Source organism: Semicossyphus pulcher, unplaced genomic scaffold (genome assembly GCF_022749685.1).
Source record: "Semicossyphus pulcher isolate SPU_LCO1_2020_fin unplaced genomic scaffold, fSemPul1.0.p SCAF_10, whole genome shotgun sequence".
Lineage (NCBI taxonomy): Eukaryota > Metazoa > Chordata > Actinopteri > Labriformes > Labridae > Semicossyphus > Semicossyphus pulcher.
This window is the reverse complement of record NW_027211604.1, coordinates 31,006,538-31,020,209: the sequence shown is the minus strand read 5'-3', so window position 1 is coordinate 31,020,209 and position 13,672 is coordinate 31,006,538.

Sequence of the window (13,672 nt, the reverse complement as noted above, 5' to 3'; positions counted from 1 at the left end):
ACTCAATGGGGCAAATATTCTTGCAGTTGCTCATTTTGTATGTGATACTTCTTGTACTGCATGTGTCTAGTGTTGTTCATTTTACTGAAATAATTCTACAGAGGACACATGTTAGAAAGTTGCAGTTTTTTTTTAACAACTCTGGTCCTCACTGCACAGTTGTTCTTAATGCCTGCTTTTTTGTGTGGCACACATAGTATACAGTTTTTCCTTTTGCACTCGCAGTATGCTGCTACATGGTCAGTGTTGTTATTTTTCATACTTGAAAATTGTTCACAGAGCAAAAAAATTAAAAAACTATGCTGTGATTGTATTTGGAAGGAAATCGTTTCCTAATTCAATACACATGTTCTGTTTGCTGCACCATAGAAAGGTACTGTAAGGTAATATCTGCAGCAAAAAGTAAGAATATACTGTTGTAATTGTTGGCAAAGATCCATTTTGATAAATCTTACTGTTATTTTGGATTTGCATCTGGTATTTCACACAGCATCATTGTTAATACATATTTGTTGCTTTGTTGTGTGTCTAAATAAAATAAATAAAATGTACTGCATTGTGTGGTCATTGACAAAATAATTATTTAATTGCAATTTTCTTATTCCAAATATAATGTTTTAAAATGTAATATATTCATATTTTTAATAAAAGTAGAATTTTAAGTTTATTTGACTTATAATATTAAGTTTTGACTATTGTACTTTTAAGTAGACTCCACTATACTTTTCTATTGTGATTACTTAAACCATTTAAGTGTATGTTACTTAAAAATGTTAAATTCTGACTATTGTACATTTAAGTTGACTATACTTAAACAAATTAATTTTCTCTACTGTCAATAACTTAAACCACTTGAGGCAATCACTTGACACAAATGGTTTAAGTACAATCAACTTATCCGGGTTTACAGTGTGGGCGAGGCCTCCGAACCAGGAATATTTAAGGGCGTAACATGTTAATGACGGTCGAATTCAGCCGCCGCATTTATCAAGACCGGATCAATCGTACGCTGGGATTGGTCAGATACGAACGTTTCATAAATCACACGTGTGTCCTGTTGTAAGACCAATTCTGCGCTCAGATCTGCACCTGTTTTCACGCAAGATTGATAAATGAGGGCCACTGTCTTTATCTGTCACGTGACCATCGCTGCACTGTGGCTGTAGTGATCTTTAGATGTCAGTGTGTGTCCATCAATGTGCTGTAACCAGTGATGGTGCAGTAAAGACACTTTTAGACTCCAGCTCTTCTTTTACGCAGCTTTCTTAGTTTTTACTGATAATAAGAAGCTATTATTTCCACTGTGACAGTGTTGTAGTACTCCAGTCCAGGACTCGGACTTAAGTCCGACTTGAGTCCTGATTTTTAGGACTCAGGACTCGACATTGACTCTAGCACTGATGACTTGGACTCGGAATCTGACTCGCGCATTGGAGGCATTCAGACTGGGAAGATGGAGAGGAGGACTCTGACTTATTTATTGATAAGGACTGTTTCATTGTTTTTAATAATAATTTATTCCTTTTCAAGCGAGAGCTGACGCGTGTTCAGTTGCATGCGCGTTCACTTTGCTTTCAAAGATTTTACAGCAAATGTCAGAAAGCTACCGGGATATTTTTTGAGTGCAAATGCACAAAAACAATATCCACTTACTTAAACCAAAATTCAATGTACCGCTACGTTACTGTGACTCTGTACATTTGTTGATGCGTGTATGCAGCATTGGGTGTGTCGCGGTGATGAGCAGATTGCAGTCATGTGGATTGGGCTAACAGGCTCTTAAAAAGTACAACTTTTGTTAATCAGAGGTGGGCTGCAGGCATTTTAGAGTTTATTAGGCACCTGCAGTGATCGCGCCACAGCAGGAACGACGAGTGCGTCTCCCCGGCGCAGTGCGCATTCACGCACGATACCCAGCGCTGTAACTTCATTCATAATTTAAACCTCCAGACACACCGACAGGATCAGTCCAAATCTAATGCTTAGAAATGCAATGTGTTTTCTACACATACAACAGGTCCCACACAGCCAGTCAAGGTTCACACAGTGAAATAGTTTGAAGTGAAACTCATAAATCCTGAGCTCCATCAGAGCTGTCTCAAAGTTTTATTTTAGAAGTTTATTCAGTTCTCTCTGGAGTTTCCTCTGTCCTGTCAATTTATAAAAGTTCAAAACAGTTTGAAGTTTTGCTGCTTAAATAAACGATATTTGCTGCAGTGACATCACTGCACACGTGGAAACATTTACTGTAAGCAGCTTCTCTTTTAAAGTAAATAGTTGAAGAAGAGATTCATACATCAATACAACGCAATAAAGACATCACATGTAAAGGTGCTCAACATCATTCATAATCATTTATTGATCATTTGGCTTTAACAAAATCCCACCCTCTAAGACCTGAGTATAAACATGAGGGTCACAGATGGAGAGTTAAAGTTCAGCTGAGTTTTATCATAATTAAACCTTGAAGACTCGGACTTGGACTCTGACTCAGGTAATGGGGACTTGTATTCTGCTTTGGTGACTCGACTCGGACTTGAACACTGGGGACTCGAGACTCGAATCGGACTCGAGGTTTGGTGACTCGACTACAACAGGGCTGCTAGCATACAGGCTGGCTTTGGCTTTACTTGGACGAGAACCCAAAACCTCAAACTGCTGCAGACTGCACAGCCATCTGTGTACATGAGGTTTATATTAGATCCTGATGAGAAGACACCTTCATGACAGCCTCTGTCATCAGTGTGTGAATGTGTGTGAATGGGTGAATGTTGGCATGTGTTGTGACGAGCTTTGAGTGGTTGGGTGCTGTATAAATGCAGTCCATGTGTCGTTACATTGTGGTATAAAGTGGGGCTCACCATGGTTAGACTTGTATTCTGTGATCACTAATATGTGTTGAGATCAATGAGCTCCATTGACTCTCTGTGATTCAAACTAAACGTTCAGATGAGAAATAACTTCCATCTCAGTGAGTCGATGTTTGCAGCTCGACCTCAGGATGACGTGTTTCGCTCTGCAGCCTCCGCTCACTTCCTGTACTTGAAATCCAACAAGTGTTTACAGCCGACACTGCGCTTCAGCTGCACAGAGCTTAGCATAAGAGGCTAATAATAAGAGCTTCACTCATGATGAAACATTTTAAATGAAGCACAATCAAATATACTGCAGTCAATCTTCTTTATAGACTCTCATTATATTTATAACTTGCTGGTTGCTGACATAAACTGTGATCACTTCAGCTCCATTATATTAATCAGGCTGCAGTACACAGGGTCTGTGTTAGAGAGCTGCATTTCTGATACACACAACAGCCTCAGTGGGATTCATCTGTCACACAGACATTTACACAGAAAACATTGTGCATGTGCTCAATCAGACATGTTTCAACAGTAATCTATCTACATGTTGACTGAATACATGTTTGGTAATGACACCGTGTCCTGACCTGCTTTGACTGATGATTCATTGTCTTTATATTCAAGGACAGGTTTTAAAGTAGCACTGATGTTTTGTCATGAGAAACTATATCTGATGAAACTCTGGACACACAATTCCTCTGTGTTAATGATGGAAACTGTTTTATTGTCAGACTCTCTTTGAGACTTTGATCAGTCTGTCGTCGTCTCTTCAGGTTGCTTTGCAGTGTAAACAGTTGTCGATGCTGGAAGAGCAACTTTTTCTGCAGGATTTTCCTCCACTGAATCAGTCTTTCACTTTCACAATCTGACGCGACATGCAGCTGCATCAGCATCTCCTGTCACAGGTTAGATGTTCTAAAGCCTGAAATCAGAGCCAAGAAGAGGCACAGAAGTCGAGTCTGATGATGGAGCCAGAATAAAGTGCAGCCCAGCTTTAAGTCAGATTTCTTACTTTATATATAAAGAGAGTGTTTGTGAGACAACACTGCAGCTCTGCTGCTGCAGAAGTCTCTTTGATTTAGTGGATCTCACATTGAGCAACACGAGCCTCTAAATGATCACTTTGTATGACAGGAGACACATGTAGGCTGACATGCTGCTTTCAGTGTGTCTTTAGTCGTGTTACTGATGAGACTCATTAAAGACACTTCACTGGAGGAGTGTGACGTGGTTAACCTCTCCATTACATCACTCATCAAATGAATTCATAAGCTACAGTTTAATGGATAGAGTCCAGGTGACAGGGCGGCATCACACTATACTTTCAAACTCATATAACAAAAACAAGATGAAGCAAATTAAGTTTTATCCAAGAAAATGATGAACAATTAGATGAATCAGTCTCACACAGAAGTAGTGAAGTTGTCAGTCAGTGACCTCTGTCTGCTGCTTTAAAGAACACACAGAAAACTTGCTGATAACTGAAGACACATATTTATACCTAAATACCTAAACTGACTGATTATAGAGTAAATGAGGATTAATAAGGATTATATATGATGAAGAGAGGGCCTCACAGCAGGAAGCTTTTTGATCATCCAGCTGCTGTTCCTGTGTGGACTTCATGTTCTCTCTGTCTCTACTCCGGCTTCCTCTCACAAAAAAACATGCAGGTTAGGTTCACTGGAGACTCTAAATTCCCTGTAGGTGTGAATGTGAGTCGAACGGTTGTCTGTCTCTATGTGTCAGCCCTGTGATTGACTGGTGACCAAACAGGATGTACTCAGCCTCTCACCTGATGTCAGCTGGGACCAGCTGCAGCCCCCTGCCTCCTCTTAGGATGAGCGCTGTAGATAATGGATGGATGTTTGGATGATGAAGCAAAATAACTAAATGAAGGAGAAAAACTATCAAAGACATTTTATAAAGAAAACGTCTGAAGCTGTTACTCAGTCATGTATCTAGTGATGTAAACATACTTTTAAGATGACAGTGCAGGTTAGCGTCAGCCTGCAGCTGCACTTCAGGAGACACCACGGTCACTGCTGGAAACAACAGAAACAAGTTCAACAGAAAATCCTGCTTCTCTGAGGTCAGCGGTTTGTCAGCATTTTACCTTCCCTGTGAACTATGCATGAAACAAATACCCGATTAAGTGTTGCAGTTTGTTGGCTAAGCTACATGCAGTACTAACGAATAACCATCAGTGCTGAAAAGATATGTTTAAATTGAGTTCATCTGTGACCTGAATATAAAAATCCAATCCAATCATGGATTGAGAAAGTGAAGACGACTCTAATGAGCTGAACTCAGAGAGGAAACCTGCAGGCCTGATGTATGTGAGGAGAGCAAAGGGACGATGCTGCAGGTCAGCTGTCTGAGGATTTATAGAAATGTGGATATTAGATGTGGAGGGACTGAAAGAGCTGAAAGGTGTCTGATTCTCCTTCTGGCTACGTCCAGCAGAAATGAAGCCCTGCTTATGTCATCTGCTCCTCTGCTTCTGGGGAATATCCAAAGTGAAGCTGCAGCGTCTCTTCCATCGAGCCCTCTTTCAGATGCTTCAATTCAGCTGTTCCACCTTCACTGTGAAAGTCTGTGTGCCTTCAGCTGAGGACACCACACGAGCCCTCAGGGGAGGACACTGATCCTCCTGCTTGTAGCGTCTTCTTGTCTTTCTCTGCTGGAACTGAACACAAAGGCTTCTTATGAGCTCTTTGAGCTTTCTCATTTTCTTGTGCTGAGAAAGAATCAAAGTGACTGACAGACGTCTTGTTTCCCTGTAGTCACCTTTCTGCGGCTCGCTGTTGGACGATCTTGACCGAGCTCACTGCAGCGACCACACGACCACACACTTTAGATTGATGTGCTCCATTCATCTGTATGTGAGCGAGTCTGTATGTTCAGGCTTTGTCACATTAATAGTGGAGTTAATGCTCTGTTTGCTGTCAGTGCTGTGACCTCTGGCCCATTTAAACACATAAAGAACTGATTTAATTCATATAATTCACTTATTCTGACCGTGAGATTCACAAAGACACAGAAATTACTAAACATATTAGATCAGTTTATCCAGGCTCAAATATCTGTGTGTCACATACGATCACTTCCTGTTTGATTCTTCAGTTTAATCCTTTTGTCCAGTCAGTGATGAAGCAGTTCACAGTGAGTGAATGAATGAATCCACTCCTCCTGCTAACGCAGCGTTCACTCTGAATGAATAATCTAATGGATTGTTTCCTCTCTTCTCTCCCTCTCTCTCTAGGTAAGTGAAACAAACTGCTCAGTCTGATTGAAAGTGGACTGCCTCGAGGCATCACATTCACCAGCAGACCCAGCTCTGGTACAGTAGCAGCCTTCACACTGCAGAGCCTTTGCTTCTCTCTGTTAACACACTGACTGAAGATCACATGATGATTGTTGCACACACTCTTTTGTGTCCCTCATGTTGACAACAACAGTTTGGTGTCTGTGGAAGAACTCTAGAAGTTTGAAGGAGTTTTCTGATGGTGGTTGAAGTGCATTAATGTCGTCCTCAGAAGTACTGAGGCTCAAAGTGTTTGCAGTAGATGACGAACCTCATCTGCAGTGATGTTGTGATTCTGTGAAGAGCTGGAGCTGAAAGAAGAGAGGTGCAATTATTGTGAAGCAGCAGCTTCAGGGCGTCTTGTGCTTGTAGCATGGTATCACTGCTTTATCAACTTGTGTATTAACATAAATGAATTCATGAGGAGAATATAACAATCCAGGTCATGAGCACATGTTAGATTGTCCGGTAACAGCTGTTTGATAGATGGAGAGAAGGAGCTGAGAGATGTGATGTTCTTAGTTCTGTGGGTTTAGTGCTGCAGGTTTGAGCTGCTTGATAAAAGAAGGCTGACTGCACAAAGGTTCTTCTGTATCATAAGTTACAATCCTCTCTGCTAGTAGCTCTGTAGATGACTTTGCCCCTGTATAGCCCTGTGTCAACATGTGTGTAGCTGCCATGTATGCTGTCATCATGACTTTAACATGCAGGACTGTGGCTCTGTTTTTATAAAGGAACTTTAGCTGCTGCTAACTTTAGCTCACTAGCTTAATAAATCCTTCATTTGCTAAATAATATAGTTAAAATCGACTTGTAATTTGTGACTTGAAACAATAAGAAAGTTGTTGGCTGGAACAGTTTTAATGTCCGACCAACAGCTGGTGCTTCATGAAACATCTGTTAAAGTTTGATCTTCCAGGTAAAACCTGAGACTCGTGCAGGCTGATGAAGTTGGGTGTGTAAGTCGAGGCAGCTGAAACAAAGAGTTCCTCCTGCTTCTCTGCAGCTGGTCAGACTGTGAACATGCAGGAATGTTTCCTGACACCAGGAAGGGTCCGAACCCCAACAGTTGATCATCCTCCATGAGAACTAGAAGAACAGACTCCAACATGTGAAGAGCAGGTGGGACACAGTCACACGCTGACATCAGTGGGTGTTCATATAAAACTCATCCCTGTATCAAAGTGCCCTGAAAGAAGAAGCACATGTTTTCTTCCTCACAGAGAAGAGAGCAGCGTTTTGGAGTATTAATCCAGCTTAAGACAAACACGGGTAATGAGGCAGCCTCATTGTCTAAGCGGGCTGCCTCCCTCCCTCTCTCTCTGTATGTGGCTGGGAGAACACAGTGCGTGCTGTGTTGCCAGGATACAACACTAACTCTTGTGGTTTTGTTGGACCGGACCCTTGCAGGCCTGTGTATTGTGCCCTTGTCCTTCCTCCATCAGCCCGTGTCAGCCAAAGACGAGAATTATAGGCGGTTAGATGGAAATGTGGAGCAGCAGCTGTTATTGGATCAGCAGCTAGGAGAGCGGAGATGGATAGGGCTGGTGGTGGAGGAGCCGTGGTGTGCTGGTTGTATGCAGCCTTTTGTTAAAGACATTGAGATCACTGTTGATGTGTAGAGTGTGTTCTCTTCTTATCGTAGAGCTGCAGAAACTCAGGAGGGATCTCAAGGAAAAAGAGGCAGAGCTGTGGCTGTAAAAAATGTCTTTGTCCGTCTCCCGCTGAGCAGAAAGCCTGGGAGCAGAATGTAGCATTCTGCATAGACTGTACAAATAATGGACGTAGTCTCAGTGACGTCACCCATTGGTTTCTGAAGAAGCGTTTTGAAGCCCGAATTGTGCCGGCGCTGGGGGTCGCCATATTGGAAATACCAGAGCCGGCTAATCCGGAGACGGGCAAAGAGGCGGAGTGTGAACGAGCTGAAGTTTATGGCTGAGCTCTATGGGCAGGCTGACGATGAAATAAATGTTTGATAACCGCTGAACAGGCTAACAAGTAGCTATAGCTACTGAAAATATTTTAATAAAATAACACTAGCATTTAACTCACTGAAAAGCTGGAGCTCAGACTTCTTGCACGGCCAGAAAGTTCCATTAATCCCACAGAGAGATTATTTGTCCAAACTTTGAATGAAAAAATCCCTAAAAGTCTCCAACAACACAAACAGGTGAAGTTCAGCTCAGTGTCTGTGTGTCTGTGTTGACGTCTAGCAGACAGCCAGCAGGATCCACCTGTCAATCAAGTGATCCGGCCCCTATGATTTAAGGCTTAATATAATTAAACCGGGTGTGTTATAAAAAATGTCCCCCCTTTACAGTTATCTTGAACAATAAAATTAGCTATTTATAACAAAACGTTTTTTGTACCAGGCTGTAAACATGTTTATTTCTGCTGTAAAAATGGGCATTTTCCCACCTGCTGTAATGTTATTTCTTGTTTTCTGGAGCCTCAAGTGGCCACTCGAGGAACTGCAGTTTTTTGCACTTCCGCAGTGGATTCATTTTTCAACACCGGAGGTTGCCACTTGGAACGGAGTCGGATCGATCTGATGCATTCGAGGAAGTCGGGAAATCATGTCACAGCATCAACGGAATTCATCTCAAGTTAAACTTTAGATCTAGAGCAGATTTTTAGCTGTTAGCATGCAGATGTCTATTTATAGAGATTAATAAGAAGCTAAATCATCGTCAGATGACGCTGATGGGAGCCGGGATGTCATTATGGTGGATTACGTCCCGTCTGCTTTTCCTCTCCTCACAGAGGAGCCGCAGCCTGCTGATACGTGATCGGTCAATGTTACTTGGACTACAAGCGTAGTTCAAATAGAACACTTACCTTCCCAGAAATCCTCGTCCCTGCCTACAGATTCTACATTTCTATGTAGAATTAGTAAATAGAGATTAGACTCTCAGTGACGCCTGTATGAGCTGATGATGCTTTGTCGCTGAATGGACGACACTTATATCGAGCTTTGATCGTCTTTGACTTAAAGCGCTTCACACCACGTGTCAGTGTTCACCCTTTCACACACTGATGCCTTCAGGAGCAAGTTGGGGTTCAGTGTCTCATCTTGACATGTTGATTGCAGGGGCCGGGGATCAAACCATCAGTCCTCTGATCCACAGCTGCCCGCTGTCGATGGTTGTTCATATTGATAGTTAGAAAATAGTGTTGAGGCCACAGTGAGGCCAGAGTGACAGAGCACTTAACCAGAGCGTCCCACAGCAGCAGGAGGTCGAGCCTGTTGCTTCTATACTGAGTGTTTCCATGAAATAAGAAAAACAAAGAGCGATCACATGGAGCCACAAATGAGAGATCGATCACCAAGAGCTGTCTTTATGTTTGAAACTGTTTTCTTCCTGTTGTTCAGTTTTTATCAGGTGGATACAAACCTTTTCTTTCATTAAACTTGATGTTACAACATAATATGAAGCACATGAGACTCACTGAGACGGTTAGTGTCTATAAATCATCTTTGTTGCTCCACAGATGTGAAATTGTCTCTTTGCCTGTTTCAGGGAAACAACAAGAGCTCCTGTTTGTTTGTGAAAAGGCAGAAAACTGGAAGTGATTGTTGTCCAGTTGGAAGCCGATTGATTTCCTCACATTTAGTTTGTGTCCACATCAATTCTCACAAGTGTAATTTCCCTGAAGCCGTTCAGCTCTGAAGCTGTGTCGTGTGTGATGTTGACAATTCAGCAGACAAAGAAGGAAAACAACAAATCGATCGATATGATCAGTAAAAACATATTTCTGAAATATAATTACATTCTTGTCATTTTCTCTTCCTGTCGTTCCTCATGTGTCCTAAAACGGTGGGACACTCACTCGACCCACAGCATGATTTTAGAGGAGAACAATTCATCTGTTCCACGTGAAGGCTGAGCTCTCTGAGGAGGTTTTCCTCTCACACACAGTTTGCCAAGTCCCAGTGAACCCAGTGAAGTGGTCATGTGACTTGGGGGCCAGAAGGGACGTTGCCAGGGAGGGCTGATTAGTAATCGACAGGGAGAGTGACTTCAGACTGCGTTCATTCAGCAGGTGGTCGTGTGTGAGGAACGCTGCCTCCCTGAGAAACTCACATCTCCACTCTGCTGTTTGTTTGTGTGGGAGCGAGCAGCTTTATAGAAACACTGCTGGATGGATAAACTACATGTGTCCTTTGGGCTGAGGGAAACCAGAGAGTCACATGAAGCACTCAGAGATCAAACTGTTTGTGACTCTTGACACAAAGGAACAAAATGTCAGGAGAGTTTAGATGAGCTGCAGTAAAAGAGGAAATCACTGAGAGGCAAAGATTCAGAGTTTTCAGGCGTTTCACAAGTTATTCTTGTTTGTTAGGAGCTTTATTTATGAGGCAGTTACAACAGCATGCAGCCGCAGGTTATGGCTCATATTGCTGCAACTTTCTGCATCTTATTTACATCATCTAACATAACATCTGTTACTGTAAATAATTATTTTGGTGAAGTTAAAATGAGATGAAAATGTTTCACACTGACAAAGTAACAGGTCGTTTAAAGGAGAAGAAAACTTTTATTGTGACGTCTAAAAGTATTTAAATAAAGTGAATTATTCTCATCTTTAAACATCTGAAGAATCTTCAAAAGGAGATTTATTTTATTTAAGTTGAGCTTCATGCGTTTACTCAAGTATGATCTTACTTCAAGTATGAAGTATCATCTGCCCAGATCCTCCACATGGACTCTGATAAGGAGGCCTCTGGAGACTCGCCCCCCCCCCCGTGCATTAGCAACGGGGGAGGTGTCTCACAGTCGGGGAGTTGCTGTGTACAGCTCACTAATGCAGCGCTTTGGTTGTAGTTTTGGAGCGGATGGCAGAGTTAGTGGTTAGAAAGGACATGATGTGTGGAATAAACTGTGTGTGATTATTGGGGGCTTGCCTGGACATGTGTGTGAAGCACAGAGATAATATTTCTGTTAGAGCTTCACTGATGGTGCTGGAAGCCGCTCGGCAAAGGCCTTTGTGATGGAGTCTGACGGAGTTCATAGAAACAGTTGAGCCTCCTGAGAGCACGAGTCTTCATTCAACATGGAGTTGTTTTTTTTCTCCTCTTTAAAAACCTCACAGTTAAAGTCCCGCTGCAGCCACTGTTGGTTTCTGTCCTTTTTCAAACATGGTTACCATGGCGACCAGAATGCTGCTTTACAACACAGTCATTTAATATCACAGGAGAGGGAGTGATGTTGTTCTGAATATCAGCACTCATGTGATTCGGTCGTAGGCTTGAGGCTGCAGGTGATAACAAGGTAATCACTCCCTCTCATGTCACATTGATTTTATACAACAGTTACACAAGCAGAGAATAGTAGGAAACATTAATCATCAACAACACATTATTTTTTGCTCCAACAACTCAACTAGTTCACAACTTAACTGAAACTGAACTTTTGTTGCCGAGCAACACAAACATCCTCCTGCTCTCTGTGTCTCCAGGTTACCACAGATCAGCTGTTTTTAACATGTACATTTATCTGTTTGTTTTAATTGATCATCAGCCAGTGAAATAAGAGTCAGCTGTGTGATTCAGAGGTACCAGCTTGATCAATGTAGACATACACGCTCTGCTGTGATGTTCATTCACAGTATTCACAACACCTGGCTGAGGCAGAGTGATACACAGAGTGAAAAGTCCCAGTGATTTTGTTCTCTATATCAGCTCTCATAGAGTGCCTCTTGTCCAATCAGATCACTTGGTCTGAAACAAACTGTTTAATCAAATGTAAAAGTTCAGGGGTCGATTGTTTGCTGTGTTTGGCTCCTGGCAGCCCGGGGTTCACCTGCAGTCTTCATCCTCCTCTTGTATCAGAGTCCAGGTCAGAGCAGCTGTAAATCACATCTGTAATTTACTCCCTGTTCTTAAACTGGGGTCTGTCAGTCGCAGGCAGCCTTGAGGCTGCTGGGTTCACTTTCCTGTCTCGCCTGCTCTGGTTCTGGTGCTCAATCTGTGGCCGCTCTGGTCAGCATTCCTTGCTGGGTCCTCCACTGCCCCGGGCCTGAAACCTTCTCCTCCTGCTGTCCAAAGCTCCTTAGCTAGCCGTGTAAACTCTCTGTTGGTGGTCTTGGCTCCAGTCCAGTCCCTAACTGAGCTAACAGCTACAAGTAATCAATCTGTCTAACAGGAAACTCTGTAAATCACTGAGAGTTCAGGCAGAGCAGCCGGAGGACATAATAGGGAACACCACAAAGTAATGTATCCATCAAATATGATCCAGTTTCATCACAATCAGTGAATACGGATATGAAGATGTTTTTGTACAGTAATCAATGAGGCTTGACCCCCAGATGAACTCTGATGAAGTTCATGAACATTGACCTTGACCCAACTGCGAATAAGGCCATGACAAGTTTGAAGGATGAAGTTTGACTTGCAGCTTCTTCCAAAGTCAAACATCATAATTCTGCTTTAGCAGCAGCTTCAATTTGTGACAATAAGCACATATAAGAACATATATTTACCCTGGAGTGGGGCTTTAAGCAGGGACGTTTCTTTACCATCTCCAAACCTCTGAGCAGCTCATCCTTCCTTTATCTCACTGTAGTTTCTGTGTGAGCTGAGATGATTTTCTCTGTGATTGGGGTTTATTTAAAACTCTGCGTCTCACAGGTAAAACATGAGACTCATTCATCAGACTGCCGAGGATTCTGGACTTTTATCACATTTACTATATTATGGATGGAGGGTTGTGGCTACTGATGGATCTGAGTACGCCTCCTGCTGCCTTACCGTTTCAATGATGAAGAAAAGCATCGCTTCAATGAAGGCCGAGCTCAGAGAGAAAGATAAGCTCATCTTAGGGTTTTCCACTGTTGCCACGGCCAAGGCGAAACACCTTGCAGTCCTGAGCTCGTCTGGAGATGGCTACCGAAATGGTACCTGCTGTTCTCACTGCTCCGCGCCGAATTCAGAACTGTTCTATAATGATCACACTGTGCCGTGGTCCGGCTCCACGATCACCGGTACTCCAGAGCCCGAGGCCGCTTCAGTCCTGCAGGAGGATCTGTGGCTTCGTCTGGGAGCGAAACCCAAAGCTACAGCCGGCTCTACTGACTGCCAGGTACCCGTGGAGACACAGGCATGTGTCGGCGGAGCTGACGTGGAAGCCCCGGTGAGTTCGACTCCACGTCAACCGGAGCCCTGGTCGGTGGCATGTAGGGATAAACACCGTGCAAAGCTTCCCGCCCCTTTCTCTCCACCTCTGGACCTCCCGCTGGCCAACAGGTTCGGCATTCTGAGCATGCAGGACTTCCCTCCTCTGGTTGGACCCTCTTCTCAGCTTCCATCGCAGGCGGTCAAGTCCGCCTCCTCCACCGCCCGCCGCAGGTTGCTAAAGGAGGCCGTGAGGAAGAGAAACTCCGGAGGACTCATCCATCCGAAGGCAGCAGGGGTCCCCTCTGCTAGGAAAGGAACCATCACTTCGCCGCAGAGGTCCCCGGTCACGACCAGCCAGCCACACCCTGCGGCTTCCCAATCCGTAGG